Source organism: Diceros bicornis, chromosome 17 (assembly GCF_020826845.1).
Source record: "Diceros bicornis minor isolate mBicDic1 chromosome 17, mDicBic1.mat.cur, whole genome shotgun sequence".
Lineage (NCBI taxonomy): Eukaryota > Metazoa > Chordata > Mammalia > Perissodactyla > Rhinocerotidae > Diceros > Diceros bicornis.
The window spans coordinates 40,569,221-40,581,565 of record NC_080756.1 but is presented as its reverse complement, the minus strand read 5'-3'; the positions used below and the strand labels follow the sequence as shown (position 1 = coordinate 40,581,565).

Here is a 12,345-nt window from a genome sequence, read left to right as displayed (position 1 = left end):
GTTTTTCTGTGTCTATTTCAAAATATTAATTTTTTTTCTTTTTAGCAAATAAAAAAGAAAGAATCAAATAAAATGGAAATGCTTATAATAAAATAACAGTCCCCCACTCCTTCCTTCTCGTGCCCAGTCCGGATCCTCAGAGTAGCCACTTATTCATCCTGACATCTTGAGTCATAGTCCTGAAGCCCATCTGCTCTTAGCCATCTTTCTTTGTACTCACTTAAAATATGAAGTATTTCTGTAGTCCTTTAAAGCACAACAAGTTTAAAGTGGAAAGTGTTATCACTGGGACTTTTAACTGGAAAACCCTGGGGCCCACTTGCCTAAAGTTTTCTTAGAGTTCTATAAAGCAATACACATCCAGGAATTTGTTTTATATATAAAACTACTTCATTTATTGTTATAAGTACTATGTGCCAGGCATGTAACGCATGTAATACATGCAATTACATGAATTAATGACGTGAAATACTTATTTTACTTGTATTAACTAACTTCATCTTCATTTCAACCATGTCAGGCACTCTTATCATCTTCATTTTACAGATGAGGAAATTGAGGCACAGAAGGATAATACTCTGCCCCAGATCACACAGCTAGTAAGTGTGGAAGATCAGAATTGGCCACCCCAAAATGTGTCTCTGGAATAAGGATTATTTTGGGCTGGTTAGTTTTAAAAACTGCAGACATAGGAAAAGCTCTGAAAACTAAGTAAAAGTAGAAGTTACCCTTTGTGAGACACATTTACATTTGTAAGGGAAACCTCCATTCGTAAAGGTATCATCTCCCTTCTGTACCAGGAAGAAGTGGGGATGACCTTATCTCCAGAAACTCTTATCAATGCAGAAAGCACGGACTTAAATCTGCATCATAACCTTACTCTTGTTTACTGTCCTTTTCTGGTGATCTCCCATAACTTACTTCTCCTACCCCCAACATCTTCCTTTGTCTTTAGCTGAAGATAGTATTTAAGGTAACAGCCTCCGCCATTTTGGTGAGTTGCTCGGTTTTCCTGCGTGTCTCCCATGCATACATGTTATAAAGCTTTGTTTGATTTTCTCCCGTTATTCTGTCTCATGTCAATTTAATTCATAGCCCAGCCGGAAGGACCCAGAGGGTAGAGGATTTGTCTTCCTCCCCCACAATTTGGCGACTTGGACAGGATAAAACTTCACTGGCTGGATGCTGCTTGCTCCTGGATACTGCAGCCAAAAGATCCTGGACCCCTGACAAGAGCCGGCATGTGGTAAGAGTTCTTACTGTCAGTCTCCTGGATCTCTGCCTGCAGGGTCCAATGGAAGTGAGAGTCGTGAGTTTTTTTTCCTTTTCTAAATTTAGATTAGCAGGAGAAAATATTGTGAAGCTAGCTTCTTGGACTCAGTGACTCTAGAAAATTTGGTCGAGTACTCATTGGTTTGTTGATCCTTTTCCTGCCAGAGACAGTCACTGTTTTTCCTTGTCTCTGTCATTTTTTGTCATTTGTCGTAAGACACAGGCATCTCTATAAGCCTGTTGTCTGGGTTTCTTCTGTCTTGTTCTGTCTTCAGAGCTTGGCTTCGTGACCTTTCTGGTCTCCACCATCCAGAGGATGCATGTACTGGCATGCATCTTGGTGGCCAGTCGAGTATACTGGGGTGTCTGGACACATTCTCTTTGTGCGGCTGTGTCAGCTCTCAGGGGAGTTTGTCATAAGCGGTCCCAATTGCTTTCATAAGGGGCCTTTGTCATCTCAACCTTCATTGCTTATTGTGCAAAAAAGGCCCTTGCTTTCTTAGACTATTTTTGGGAGTGAACTTTCTGGATCTCTTTTGGGGACTCCTCTTGTGTCTGTGGTTAAGCTTATTGGTATGAGTTACTGTTAAGATCCTACTCATCAATGTGGCCAGATGATGGATCATTCAAATTGGAAAAGCTTCTAAATTGGGGAAAAAAATTGTAAGAGCTCTCATCATAATTATTTTATTGGTACCTATGAAAAGGCCAAATTAAGAAAAGGAAATTAAAAAAAATGACTAGTCTTAAGACCCTGACTCAGATTACAATTAAATTGAGAAACTGTAAAAGTGTAAGTGCTGATAAGATTATAAGATTATAAAGGTTGGAATGTTTGAACTAGTTTTATATAAAGAGGTTATATCAACTTTGCCTGAGTATGTTTTAAAATGTCTGACTGAGAATGCTTCTCCTATCCAAAATTATAAGACCAAGACCTCTTGATAAAGTCCTAATGAAAACTATGATTAGAGGTATAAGAGTTGATGGAATTCAGATGAAATTTTGTAGGAAAATTGATATATTTATGGGCTTTTATGTGAGGTGATTCCATCTCTTTTTGACTGATTGTACTGTGGGGATAGATATTGTGTCTCACTCGGGAACATTTTCCCTGCTTGATTGTAAGACAGCACATAAATCTGCCCTTCAGATAATGGTAATTAAACATTCCAAATGGAAATCAGTAGGGTTGCCTGAGCCTACACTGTATGAGATAAAAGCTAAAGGCCAATATCAGCTACTAATAAAAAGATAATAAAAGCTCCCCCCCGACCAAGGTAAATTGGTCTAGGGTTAAACTGTATGCTTAGGAAAAAAAAGGGGGGAGGCCTTTGTTAAATGCTTTGTGCAGACTTTTAAATATGTGATACATTGTCCTGAAAGTTTTAGAACATGTAAATCTTTTTTTTTTCCCTGAGGAAGATTCACCCTGAGCTAACATCTGTTGCCAATCTTTCTCTTTTTTCTTTTTTAGCTTGAGGAAGATTAGCCTTGAGCTAACATCTGTGCCAATCTTCCTCTACTTTCTATATGTGGGTCACCACCACCGTATGGCTGACAAGCGATGTAGGTCCACGCCCAGGATCCAAACCCAAGAATCCAGGCTGCTGAAGTGGAGCTTGTTGAACTTAATCAGTATGCCAGGGGGCTGGCCCCAGAACATACAAATCTTTTGACTTACCTCTTGCGTTAGAAATTTCCCTGATATAAAGAAACAATTGGAAGGGTGTAGCTGGAGGGGTGGGTCAGCTCTTGTCATTTAGACTGTAATCCAGATCTTTGGGGAACTGGAAGCAACCATCTTTGTCTTGCAAATCTGTGCAAGGCTGGAGGTATGACTCTAGAAAGCAGTTCAAAGTTCACCTGTCTTTTGCCAATCCCAAAACCTCCCCTGTTCCTCTCAAAATTCTCCTAGACATTGATTGAAACAAAAGATTGAGACATTAGAAACTGACAAGGCAAATATGCCCAGAAACTCCATCTTGAAGAAAACTGGACTGCTTTCTCTGTGTGTTTGTGATGTAGATTTTCTGCTCCCATCTTCTCTAGGACCCGAGAGCCATTCTTTGAACTGCAAATGTTTCTCATAAACTAGTAAGTTTTGTATTACACCTGATTCATAAAATTTAATGGAAGCTCTAGGGTCTCTGTCTGTGTCTACCTGTATGCTTATGTGTGTCAATATGTATGTTATATATGTGTGATATTTTACCTCCGGATGGTATGGTCAAAATTAAGAGCTCTGTTTAATTGACTTACAGTAAGCTCTTGCATGTATTTCAAGTTAACGTGATATGAAATAATCTTTAGTGAATGAAAGCTTGTTTAAGTTTGTTGGATTGATTAAAATACGCATGTCCTCAGAGTTGTCAGCATTGGATCTGATGCAGACATGCAGCCTGGGTTTACTAGTTAAATAAGTTCATGTTATCCCTGTTACAAATTTGTCAGCATAATAACTTAAAATGATGGCTAATTTTGTCCAAAGTCTCATGAAGTTATCTTGGGTAATCTAAACACAGTTGTGGGGAACAAATGATTTAGATGTAAATGAGATAAGAATTTAAACTTTTAACAATAATTATATTTTATAACATGTATTTAATAACTTCCAAAATTTCTTTAGTAACTTGAAACTTTGAAATTTTGTTCAAGGGATGGAAAATTCATTGAATATCTACATTATTTGTAAATAAGATAAAATACTAGACATTAATTACTAAATATAAGTTTACCTACTTTTGTCTTATTACAGAGAAACTAAAAGGTGTTTGGGTCTATTGGTAAACATGTCTTGTATTTTATTAAAAGATTGTACTATAAAGTAACATGTTTCTAGAAATTATAAAAAGTATTTATAAATTTGTCAAGCCACAAAATGCTAATGTAAAAAACAGGTTTTAATTGCTTACTTAGTTTTTACTTAGAAGTTGGGGTTTCTAAGGGTTAAAAATTCTAATATGTGATGTCCAATATGTCTATTAAAAATTGAGGAAAACATATTTGTATTCAAGGAAAGTAAGATGTATGTTTTCAGTAAAGAAGGTATAAAGAATGAAAATATTTTTGTTTGTTTTGTTAAGAAAGATAACTTTGTCGCAAATTACTAGAAGGGAAGAATGAAGGTATTGGATAAATTCTGAACGTAAAAAAAAGAAAGTTATAGGTTGTGAAAGAGGAATTCTGAAAAAAAGTTTTGCACATGGTCAAGTTGGCTAAGATTAAAATGAATTTAAGTAAATGAGTTAACTTCATTAAAATATGAAAAGTAAGCTGATGCAAAATTAGAATTTGTTTTTTTCCCTCTCTCTTATAAGGATAGTTTTCCTGGACTTTTAGTCTGCTCTTGGTAAAGAGATTATGAAAGATTTTTTTTCTTTGAGTAGTCTACCAGAAAGGTAGGGATTTTGTGTTTTATCAAAATAAATTTTCTGTATTGTTTTTATCAGGTCTTTAATCACATGTGCTAAGGTTTTTCTTATAACTATTTAATTTTCTACATTTGCCTGAAAATATTTAATTATCACCATGGTTAAATGGATAACTAAACATTGTTTCATAGGGACCTATGATGTTGTGTGGGTAAATGCTATTGATCTAAGTGTTTTAAAAATTATATAACATTCCTAGAATTCTGATCTGTCCTGGTCATCAGTCATAATTCTAGTTATTATCTTAAAGTGTTGTATGTCACAGAAATAACCAAGTTTCTTTGCCAATTGTCATTTTTAAGTCTTTCGTCATTTACAGACAGTTTTGTTTTACTCTACTTTTACAAATGTTTTCATATTTAGAGAGAGATTCATGGAAAGGACTCTGACACCTATTCTAAAATACAAGTTTCTGACAAACTCTCAGATTATAAAACTGAACGGGGTGAGAAATTACAGAACTCTAACAGAGAAACTGATGACTTCATGAAACTGGTCACAAAGATCAAGAGTTGATTATATGAGACTGAATGAACTGATGGAGATGATTATGAATTTTATGACTTCATTTGAAATATTCCTGATTTTTTAAATGTTTTGGTTTTTTTCAGTTTTAAGGAAACCTTTTTCTCTTTTCCCTTAAGGTAACTATGACTTATAGAAATTTGGTAAATTATACTTTTGTAAACAGAATTGAAACATTTATCTTTTTCTCCCTACCTGATCCCTCCAGAATTTGGAAACTCTTAGTGAGTGAGTATTGTTATTTTTACAGCAATATAGTTATTTGCACAAGTTCAATAAGAATCTGTTCTTCTTATAACAGGGCACGATTGGAAACATATAGTACCAAAGCTTTGACTGGAATGTCATATTTGAGAGAAACAAATATAGACTCAGATATGACCAGATAGCTTTTGAGAAACAAAGATTGGACTTTATGAAATAAAGCCAGTTGGAAATGTTGGCCTGGTACCATACTGGGTGAGTAAAGAAGGTCACTTATCTGGCAGGTTGAAGGAACCTCAATATTTTGGGGAACCTCAAAAGAAGAGAGGAATTCACCCAAATCTGTAGGTATTATAAGCAAGTCTGATGACAAAGTCCTTGGCTTGGTTTTCCTGGCTTCAAGAGGCATTTAAAGTTCAATCTGAGATTCCTTATAAAAAGTTCCAGCAAAGCAGTTTTAAAAAAGCTTATATGATCAATTGCTATTCTTGCTGTACTTATGTAAATAATTGGGCCAAATTTATTGAAACTAGACTTTACAAATGAATTAGTCTTAATTTGGCTCTCTTTGGTAAAAATGAGGGTGAATTTAGAGAGAAAAATTATGTTTCTGTAAAAATTATAATACACATTTGTGGATATTAGATTCTAGTTCTGTTAATTGTCTTTGAGGCTTTTGTTTTCTACCTGTAAACTGGAGAGGATCCTGAATTTTTCTAGTCTCCTGAAATATCTGGCTAAAAATCTCAAAACTAACATTTTCAATTTTTTCCATCAATTTTATTTCAAATCAGTGAGAACTGAAACCACCCTTGTTCCCAAAGACTTGCAAACTGAAGCTGGATAACTTGGTATAAACTTTGTAAAGATCACCATGATAACATGCCTATTGCTGTATAAGACACTCAAAAGGCTACCTGAACACCTGATGACATCATCAGAGACATTTCAAGCTGCAAAAGATGCTTCAACCCTGACATCTAGAAATCTTCTTCGTTGGCTGTCCCCTGGGCTCAGAAACTGGTTTATAATTTGCTCCAATCATTAACCTTGTTTTTCTTTTTGTTTCTATAGAAATGCTTCTTATTAAATACTGATTGCTTGCTTCCGCAACATGAGCCTAACTTTGGGAGCCCACATGCATCACCACTTTCTAAAATGAATTTAACTGGATTGATCTATTTTCAGGACTAAAAACTTGTTCAGTGAAACAAGTGAAACAGTGAAACAGATGAAACAATCTACCAACTCAGCTTCTGGACTATGAAACTTCTTATATGTTAAAGGACTTTGAAACTTCTTAAAGTTTCAAAGACAGGACTGTGGGGGATCAGAACTGGCCATCCCAAAATGTGTCTTTTTGGAATAGGGATTATTTTGGCTGGTTACTTCTAAAAACTGCAGACATAGGAAAAGCTCTGAAAACCAAGTAAAAGTAGAAGTTATCCTTTGTAAGGGAAATCTCCATTGTAAAGTTATCTCCCTCTCTGTACTAGGAAGAAGGGGGGATGACTTTATCTCTAGAAACTCTTATGAATGTGGAAGGTGAGGTCTTAAATCTGCATAATAACCTTACTCTTGTTTAGTGTCCTTTTCTGGTAACCTCCCATAACTGACTCCCCCCACCCCCAACATCCTCATTTGTCTTTAGTTGAAGATAGTATTTTTTTTTTTCCTGAGGAAGACCAGCCCTGAGCTAATATCTATTGCCAATCCTCCTCCTTTTTTTTTTTTCTCTTTTTCTCCCCAAAGCCCCAGTAGATAGTTGTATGTCATGGTTGCACATCTTCTAGTTGCTTTATGTGGGACGCCGCCTCAGCATGGCCGGACAAATGGTGTGTCGGTGCGCGCCCAGAATCCGAACCCGGGCCGCCAGTAGCAGAGCGGGCGCACTTAACCGCTAAGCCATGGGGCTGGCCCCTGAAGATAGTATTTAAGGTAAGGGCCTCCACCAATTTGGCTGAATGTCTCCCATGCATACATGTTATAAAGCTTTGTTTGATTTTCTCCTGTTATTGTCTCATGTCAATTTAATTCCTAGCCCTGCCAGAAGGACCCAGAGGCTAGAGGATTTGAGTTCCTCCCCTACGTAAGCAAACTGGTTTAAAATTTTGGCATAGGGACCAGCACGGTGGTGTAGTGATTAAGTTTGCGTGCTCTGCTTCAGCGGCCCAGAGTTCGCAGGTTCAGATCCCAGGCATGGACCTACGCACGGCTTATCAAGCCATGCTGTGGTGATGTCTCATATAAAGTAGAGGAAGATGGGCACAGATGTTAGCCCAGGGCCAATCTTCCTCAGCAAAAAAGAGGAGGATTGGCAACAGATGTTAGCTCAGGGCTAATTTTCCTCAAAAAAAAAAAATTTGGCGTCATTCTTAAAATACATACAGATTTGTTTCCTTTTTAAAAATAGTTACTAAATATTCAATCATTGAGAAATACCATGATTTATTTAACTCTTCCCATATTCTGAGACATTATACTTTTTACTATGATAAATAATATGGTATAAATATCCTTGTACATAGTCATCATCTGTATTTTTTATTCCTTCCTTAGGGTGTCTGGAAGTGAAATTACTTGGCCAAAGAATATGAACAGATTGTTTTCCAGAAGGGTAATACCCTTTTATGCTCCCCCAGCCATGTCTGTCTCACTTAATGTTTAATTTTTTTGCAGTTGTCCGATGAAAATGGTATGTTGTTCTAAATTTACATAACTTTGATTATTGGCAAAGATATATATCTTTTGAATATTTATAGAACTTTGCTTTTTTTTTTTAACTTTCCATTATCTGCTCATCTACTAGAGTGGACATTTGTATTGTTTTTTCTACTTAGCAACTATTCACGTTACTTGTGAAAACAGCCAGCAGCTATCTGTCCTTCTATCACCCTTTCCTCCTCTTGGATACATTGTAGCTTCTCAAGAGAAGAATCTGTCTGAAACTGGAACCAACCAAGAGAAATATGAATTGGGGGATGGCTGGCAAGAGAGAAACCAGGTGATGGATGGTCTTTGTGCCTTTTCCCTGGATGTTTTCAGGTAAGCAAATCACTGGCCTCAGAGACGGTCCTCACTGGTACATTCTTTTGCCCATTTTTTAATCACAGTGTTATTATTTGTTTCAATACCAAAATATTAAAAGTATAGGTGATTTTTAAAAACTTTTTATTTTGGAATTATTTTAAACTCACAGAAAGTTGCAAAAATTCTTTGGGGAGTTTGGAGAGAGCTTCCCCCAATAATAACACCTTCCTTAACCATTGTACATTATTAAAACCAAGAAATTGACATTGGTACACTACTCTGAACTAAACTACAGAGCTTATTCAGATTTCATCAGTTTTTATATGCATCTGAGTACTTTTAAAAATATACATTTCTTTGTATACAATTTGTGCAACGTGCACAGATCATTTTTCTAACTAGAAAATAAACATTATACATATTTCAAAATATATCAAGCACTAGGTTTTTAGGCAGTGTCAATGGACTCAAGGCATTTCTTTCACTTTTACTGTAGAAAATGTTGCAGACAGCATATGCCGCAGGCATTTTAGCTGTGGACTGTGTATTTAGGTTAGTTATTACGTCTTTCTCATTATGTGAGGCAGGTTAAAATGCAACTTTTCCCAATGTTCTTGTGTACCACAAAGGAATTTGTTTCCACCACTCAACCATCACCAGTGGTTGGAATCGGTTAGCTTAATGGGTTTCTGAAAGCCATTTCCCTGCAGCTGTGTTTACCTTTCACTCCAAACACTCACTGGTACTTCCTAAGCAAAAATATGATAAAAAATACTTTTCTCTTCTGCATTTAAGTATAAAAAAGCCCTTTTTTAAATGTTTCATTTTGTTTTTTCTGATCTTAGCCTATAGGAGATAAAGAATAATAACAACAAACGAAACAAAACTAAGAAAGAAAAATTACAGAAAAACACGTACACCAAAAGCAACCCCTATCCAGAATTTTGATGTTGCTCATTAAATGAAAAAAATAGGTTTTATTTGGGAGTGACACATAAGGGAACGAATATTTATTGAGAACTGCTATGCGCTAGATGCTATACTGGGTGCTCTGAGTGGCCCCATATAATCTTGGCAGTGTAGTCAACAGTGTACTGATGCTATTGACCTTGAAACAATTGTCTAATCGTATTTAATGAAGAAGGGTGCCAATAATGAGGCAACAGAATCACTGTAAAGCCAGAGGCAGAAGAAAACATCAGACAATTTCTGGCTAATTAAGTGATACCATACCTGTCAGATCGTCTCATTTTAATACTCTTAATTTTACTCTATAATAAATAGTTAATGATTTTAGAAAGAATTGAAAATATATAGAAATGTGCAAAGTAGAAAGCAAAAGTTCTCAGTGTCCCCATCTCCCAATTCTTCTCCTTAGAGGTAATCACTGTTAACAATTTAAAGTGCCTCCTTTCTGTCTCCACATTTTTTTTTAAATTATTTTAAGAAGGTCAGGGCCGGCCCCATGGCATAGCAGTTAAGTGCGTGCGCTCCGCTGCTGGCGGCCTGGGGTTTGGATCCCAGGCGCGCACCGACGCACCACTTGTCAGGTCATGCTGTGGCAGCGTCCCATATAAAGTGGAGGAAGATAGGCACAGATGTTAGCCCAGGGCCAGTCTTTCTCAGCAAAAAGAGGAGGATTGGCATGGATGTTAGCTCAGGGCTGATCTTCCTCACAAAATTAATTAATTAATTAATTAATTAAGAAGGTGATATTGGGTTATAACATTGTGTAAATTTCAGGGGTACATTATTATCTTTCAGCTTCCATATAGATTGCATCATCTTTACCACCAAAAGTCTAGTTTCCATTTGTCACCATACATATGTGCCCCTTTACCCCCTTTGCCCTCCCCCAACCCCCTTCCCCTTTGGTAACCACTAATCTGTTCTGCTTATCTATGTGTTTGCTTTGTCTCCACATCTTAAATAAAAGACAGAGTTGAAATTTTGTTAGTATACAATAAGATTCTAATAAATCCTATTCCTTTTCAGAAGTAAACTGTTTATTATTCATAACAATTGTTATACTTTTAGCGAATTACACTTTCTAGTTTTAAATATTGAAAATCTGAACTAGCTAGTTAGAAATAGTTTACCATAATCAATTTTTTTCTCTTACTATTTGGAATTTAATAAAAATTATTAAAATTCGCTGAGTGATTAGGGTGTGTGCCAGGTACTTTACCTATAATAACATGTATTAACATATTTAATTCTCAGGAGAACACTTTAATCCAGGTGCTATTTCTCTCCCTATTTCAAAGTTGGGGAATTTGAGGCACAGAGAGGTGAAATCAGTTGAATAAGGCCACAAAGCTACTAAGTGGTGACGCTAAGACTCAAGCCCAGGAGGCTTGAAATCATCAATATTAGTCAGCTTGACATAGTCCCACAAATCAGCTGTTTTGTTCTCTCTATGCTTCAGTTTATATAGTTTTATTGTTATGTTTTCCAGTTCACTGAAATTTTCTTCTGTGGGTTCTAATCTTATTTCAAATTCATTCAGTATATTTTACATTTTAGAAAGGATATTCTCCTCTTTGTAAATTCTATTTGGTTCTTTTTATAGTTTCAATTCCTCTCTTGTTTATATTCATGTTTTCCTTTACATCTTTGAGTGTGTGTGTGTGTGTGTGTGTGTGTGTGTGTGTATAAAGTTCAACCATCTTCATCACTTCTGTCTTCTGTTTGTGTTGACTGCTTTTTTCCCCCTGGTTATGAGTCACAATTCCCTGCTTCTTCCCGTATCCAGCAATTTTCTTTTTTGGGTGTGGACATTGTAATTGTGAATGTTACCATGTTAAAGTGTCTAGATTTCGCTGCATCCCATAAAGAATGCTGAAGTTTGTTGGGAAGGGATTTAAGTTACCTGTGCATCAGCTTGATCCTATTGAAGCTTGTTTTTAATCTCTGTTAGAGCAATTCTAGAGAAATTTTACTCTATGGTAATTTTACCCTAGGTCTTCAACAGGATCTCTCCACAACGGCTGATCAGAATTTGAATATCATCAAATTTCACTTGGATTCTGGGAATCATTCAGTTTACATTTCCTTGGCAGTGTTTCTTTGCTGTCCTCCTATCTTATGTGTACCCCACATGTTCTGGCTGCCTCAACTGTCCCGAATGGCAGTCCCTGTCTCTCCAACTCAGTGAGACTTCAGTGCTCTGCTTGGACTCTTGCATATATTGTGGTCCAAAAGAGTGCTTCCAGAAAGAAAGTTAGGGCAATGATACAGCTCATCTTCTTTCCTGTTTTTCAAGGAGCATGGTCTTGTCATGTCTGTTTTCCAATGTCTAAAAACTGTAGTTTCTCCTATTTTGTTTCATTTTCTAGTTGTTTACATTTGCAAGTCCAGTATCATTTACTTTATGGTGGTCTCAGATCCTTTTTTCACAAGCAAGAACTGAGGAACATCCTCAATTTCCTACTATATCAGAATAAAAAGAATGCTTCAGATACAGGCTGACATTCAGGGCATCATATATTTAGAAGCATTTTGGAAGATTTTGAATTTTTCTTTAAACTGTGTCACATTCATCATTTTGGAATTATGGTAGTGTGATTTTAAAAAATATTTTAAGTGTCACACTTGAAACTAGTGGTTTTGAAACATCCCATACAAGAAAATTCTGAATCAGTGTGTAAGGGGTGGAGTTCAGGAGTCTGCATTTTTAATAAATATCCATGTGACTCTGATAAAGGTTTCCAAAGCACACATTTTGTGGCAAACTGTTCTAAACCTCTAAAGAGTCTAAAAGCTTACCTTTGACTCCCTAGTCTCACTCCCTTCACTCTACTCCTGAAAGAAGGCACACAGAGCTTGATGCCAAATGTTTTGATCAAAGTGATAAGGATGATGATCACGGGTGACATTC

General features: G+C 36.3%; 1 long non-coding RNA gene across 5 annotated transcripts; it reads left to right on the top strand.

The window, feature by feature from the left end:
- The first annotated feature begins 930 nt into the window (after positions 1–930).
- On the top strand, positions 931–9,720 carry LOC131416253 (uncharacterized). 5 transcript variants are annotated; one of them, XR_009222566.1, is made up of 4 exons: positions 931–994; positions 1,096–1,246; positions 2,750–3,369; positions 7,995–9,720. It is a non-coding gene; the product is annotated as an uncharacterized LOC131416253 (long non-coding RNA). The 5 variants fall into 5 exon arrangements; XR_009222564.1 differs by lacking the exon at positions 931–994 and adding an exon at positions 7,188–7,373 and having other exon boundaries at positions 1,029–1,246; XR_009222565.1 differs by lacking the exon at positions 931–994 and adding an exon at positions 5,070–6,980 and having other exon boundaries at positions 1,029–1,246.
- Positions 9,721–12,345: the final 2,625 nt, after the last annotated feature.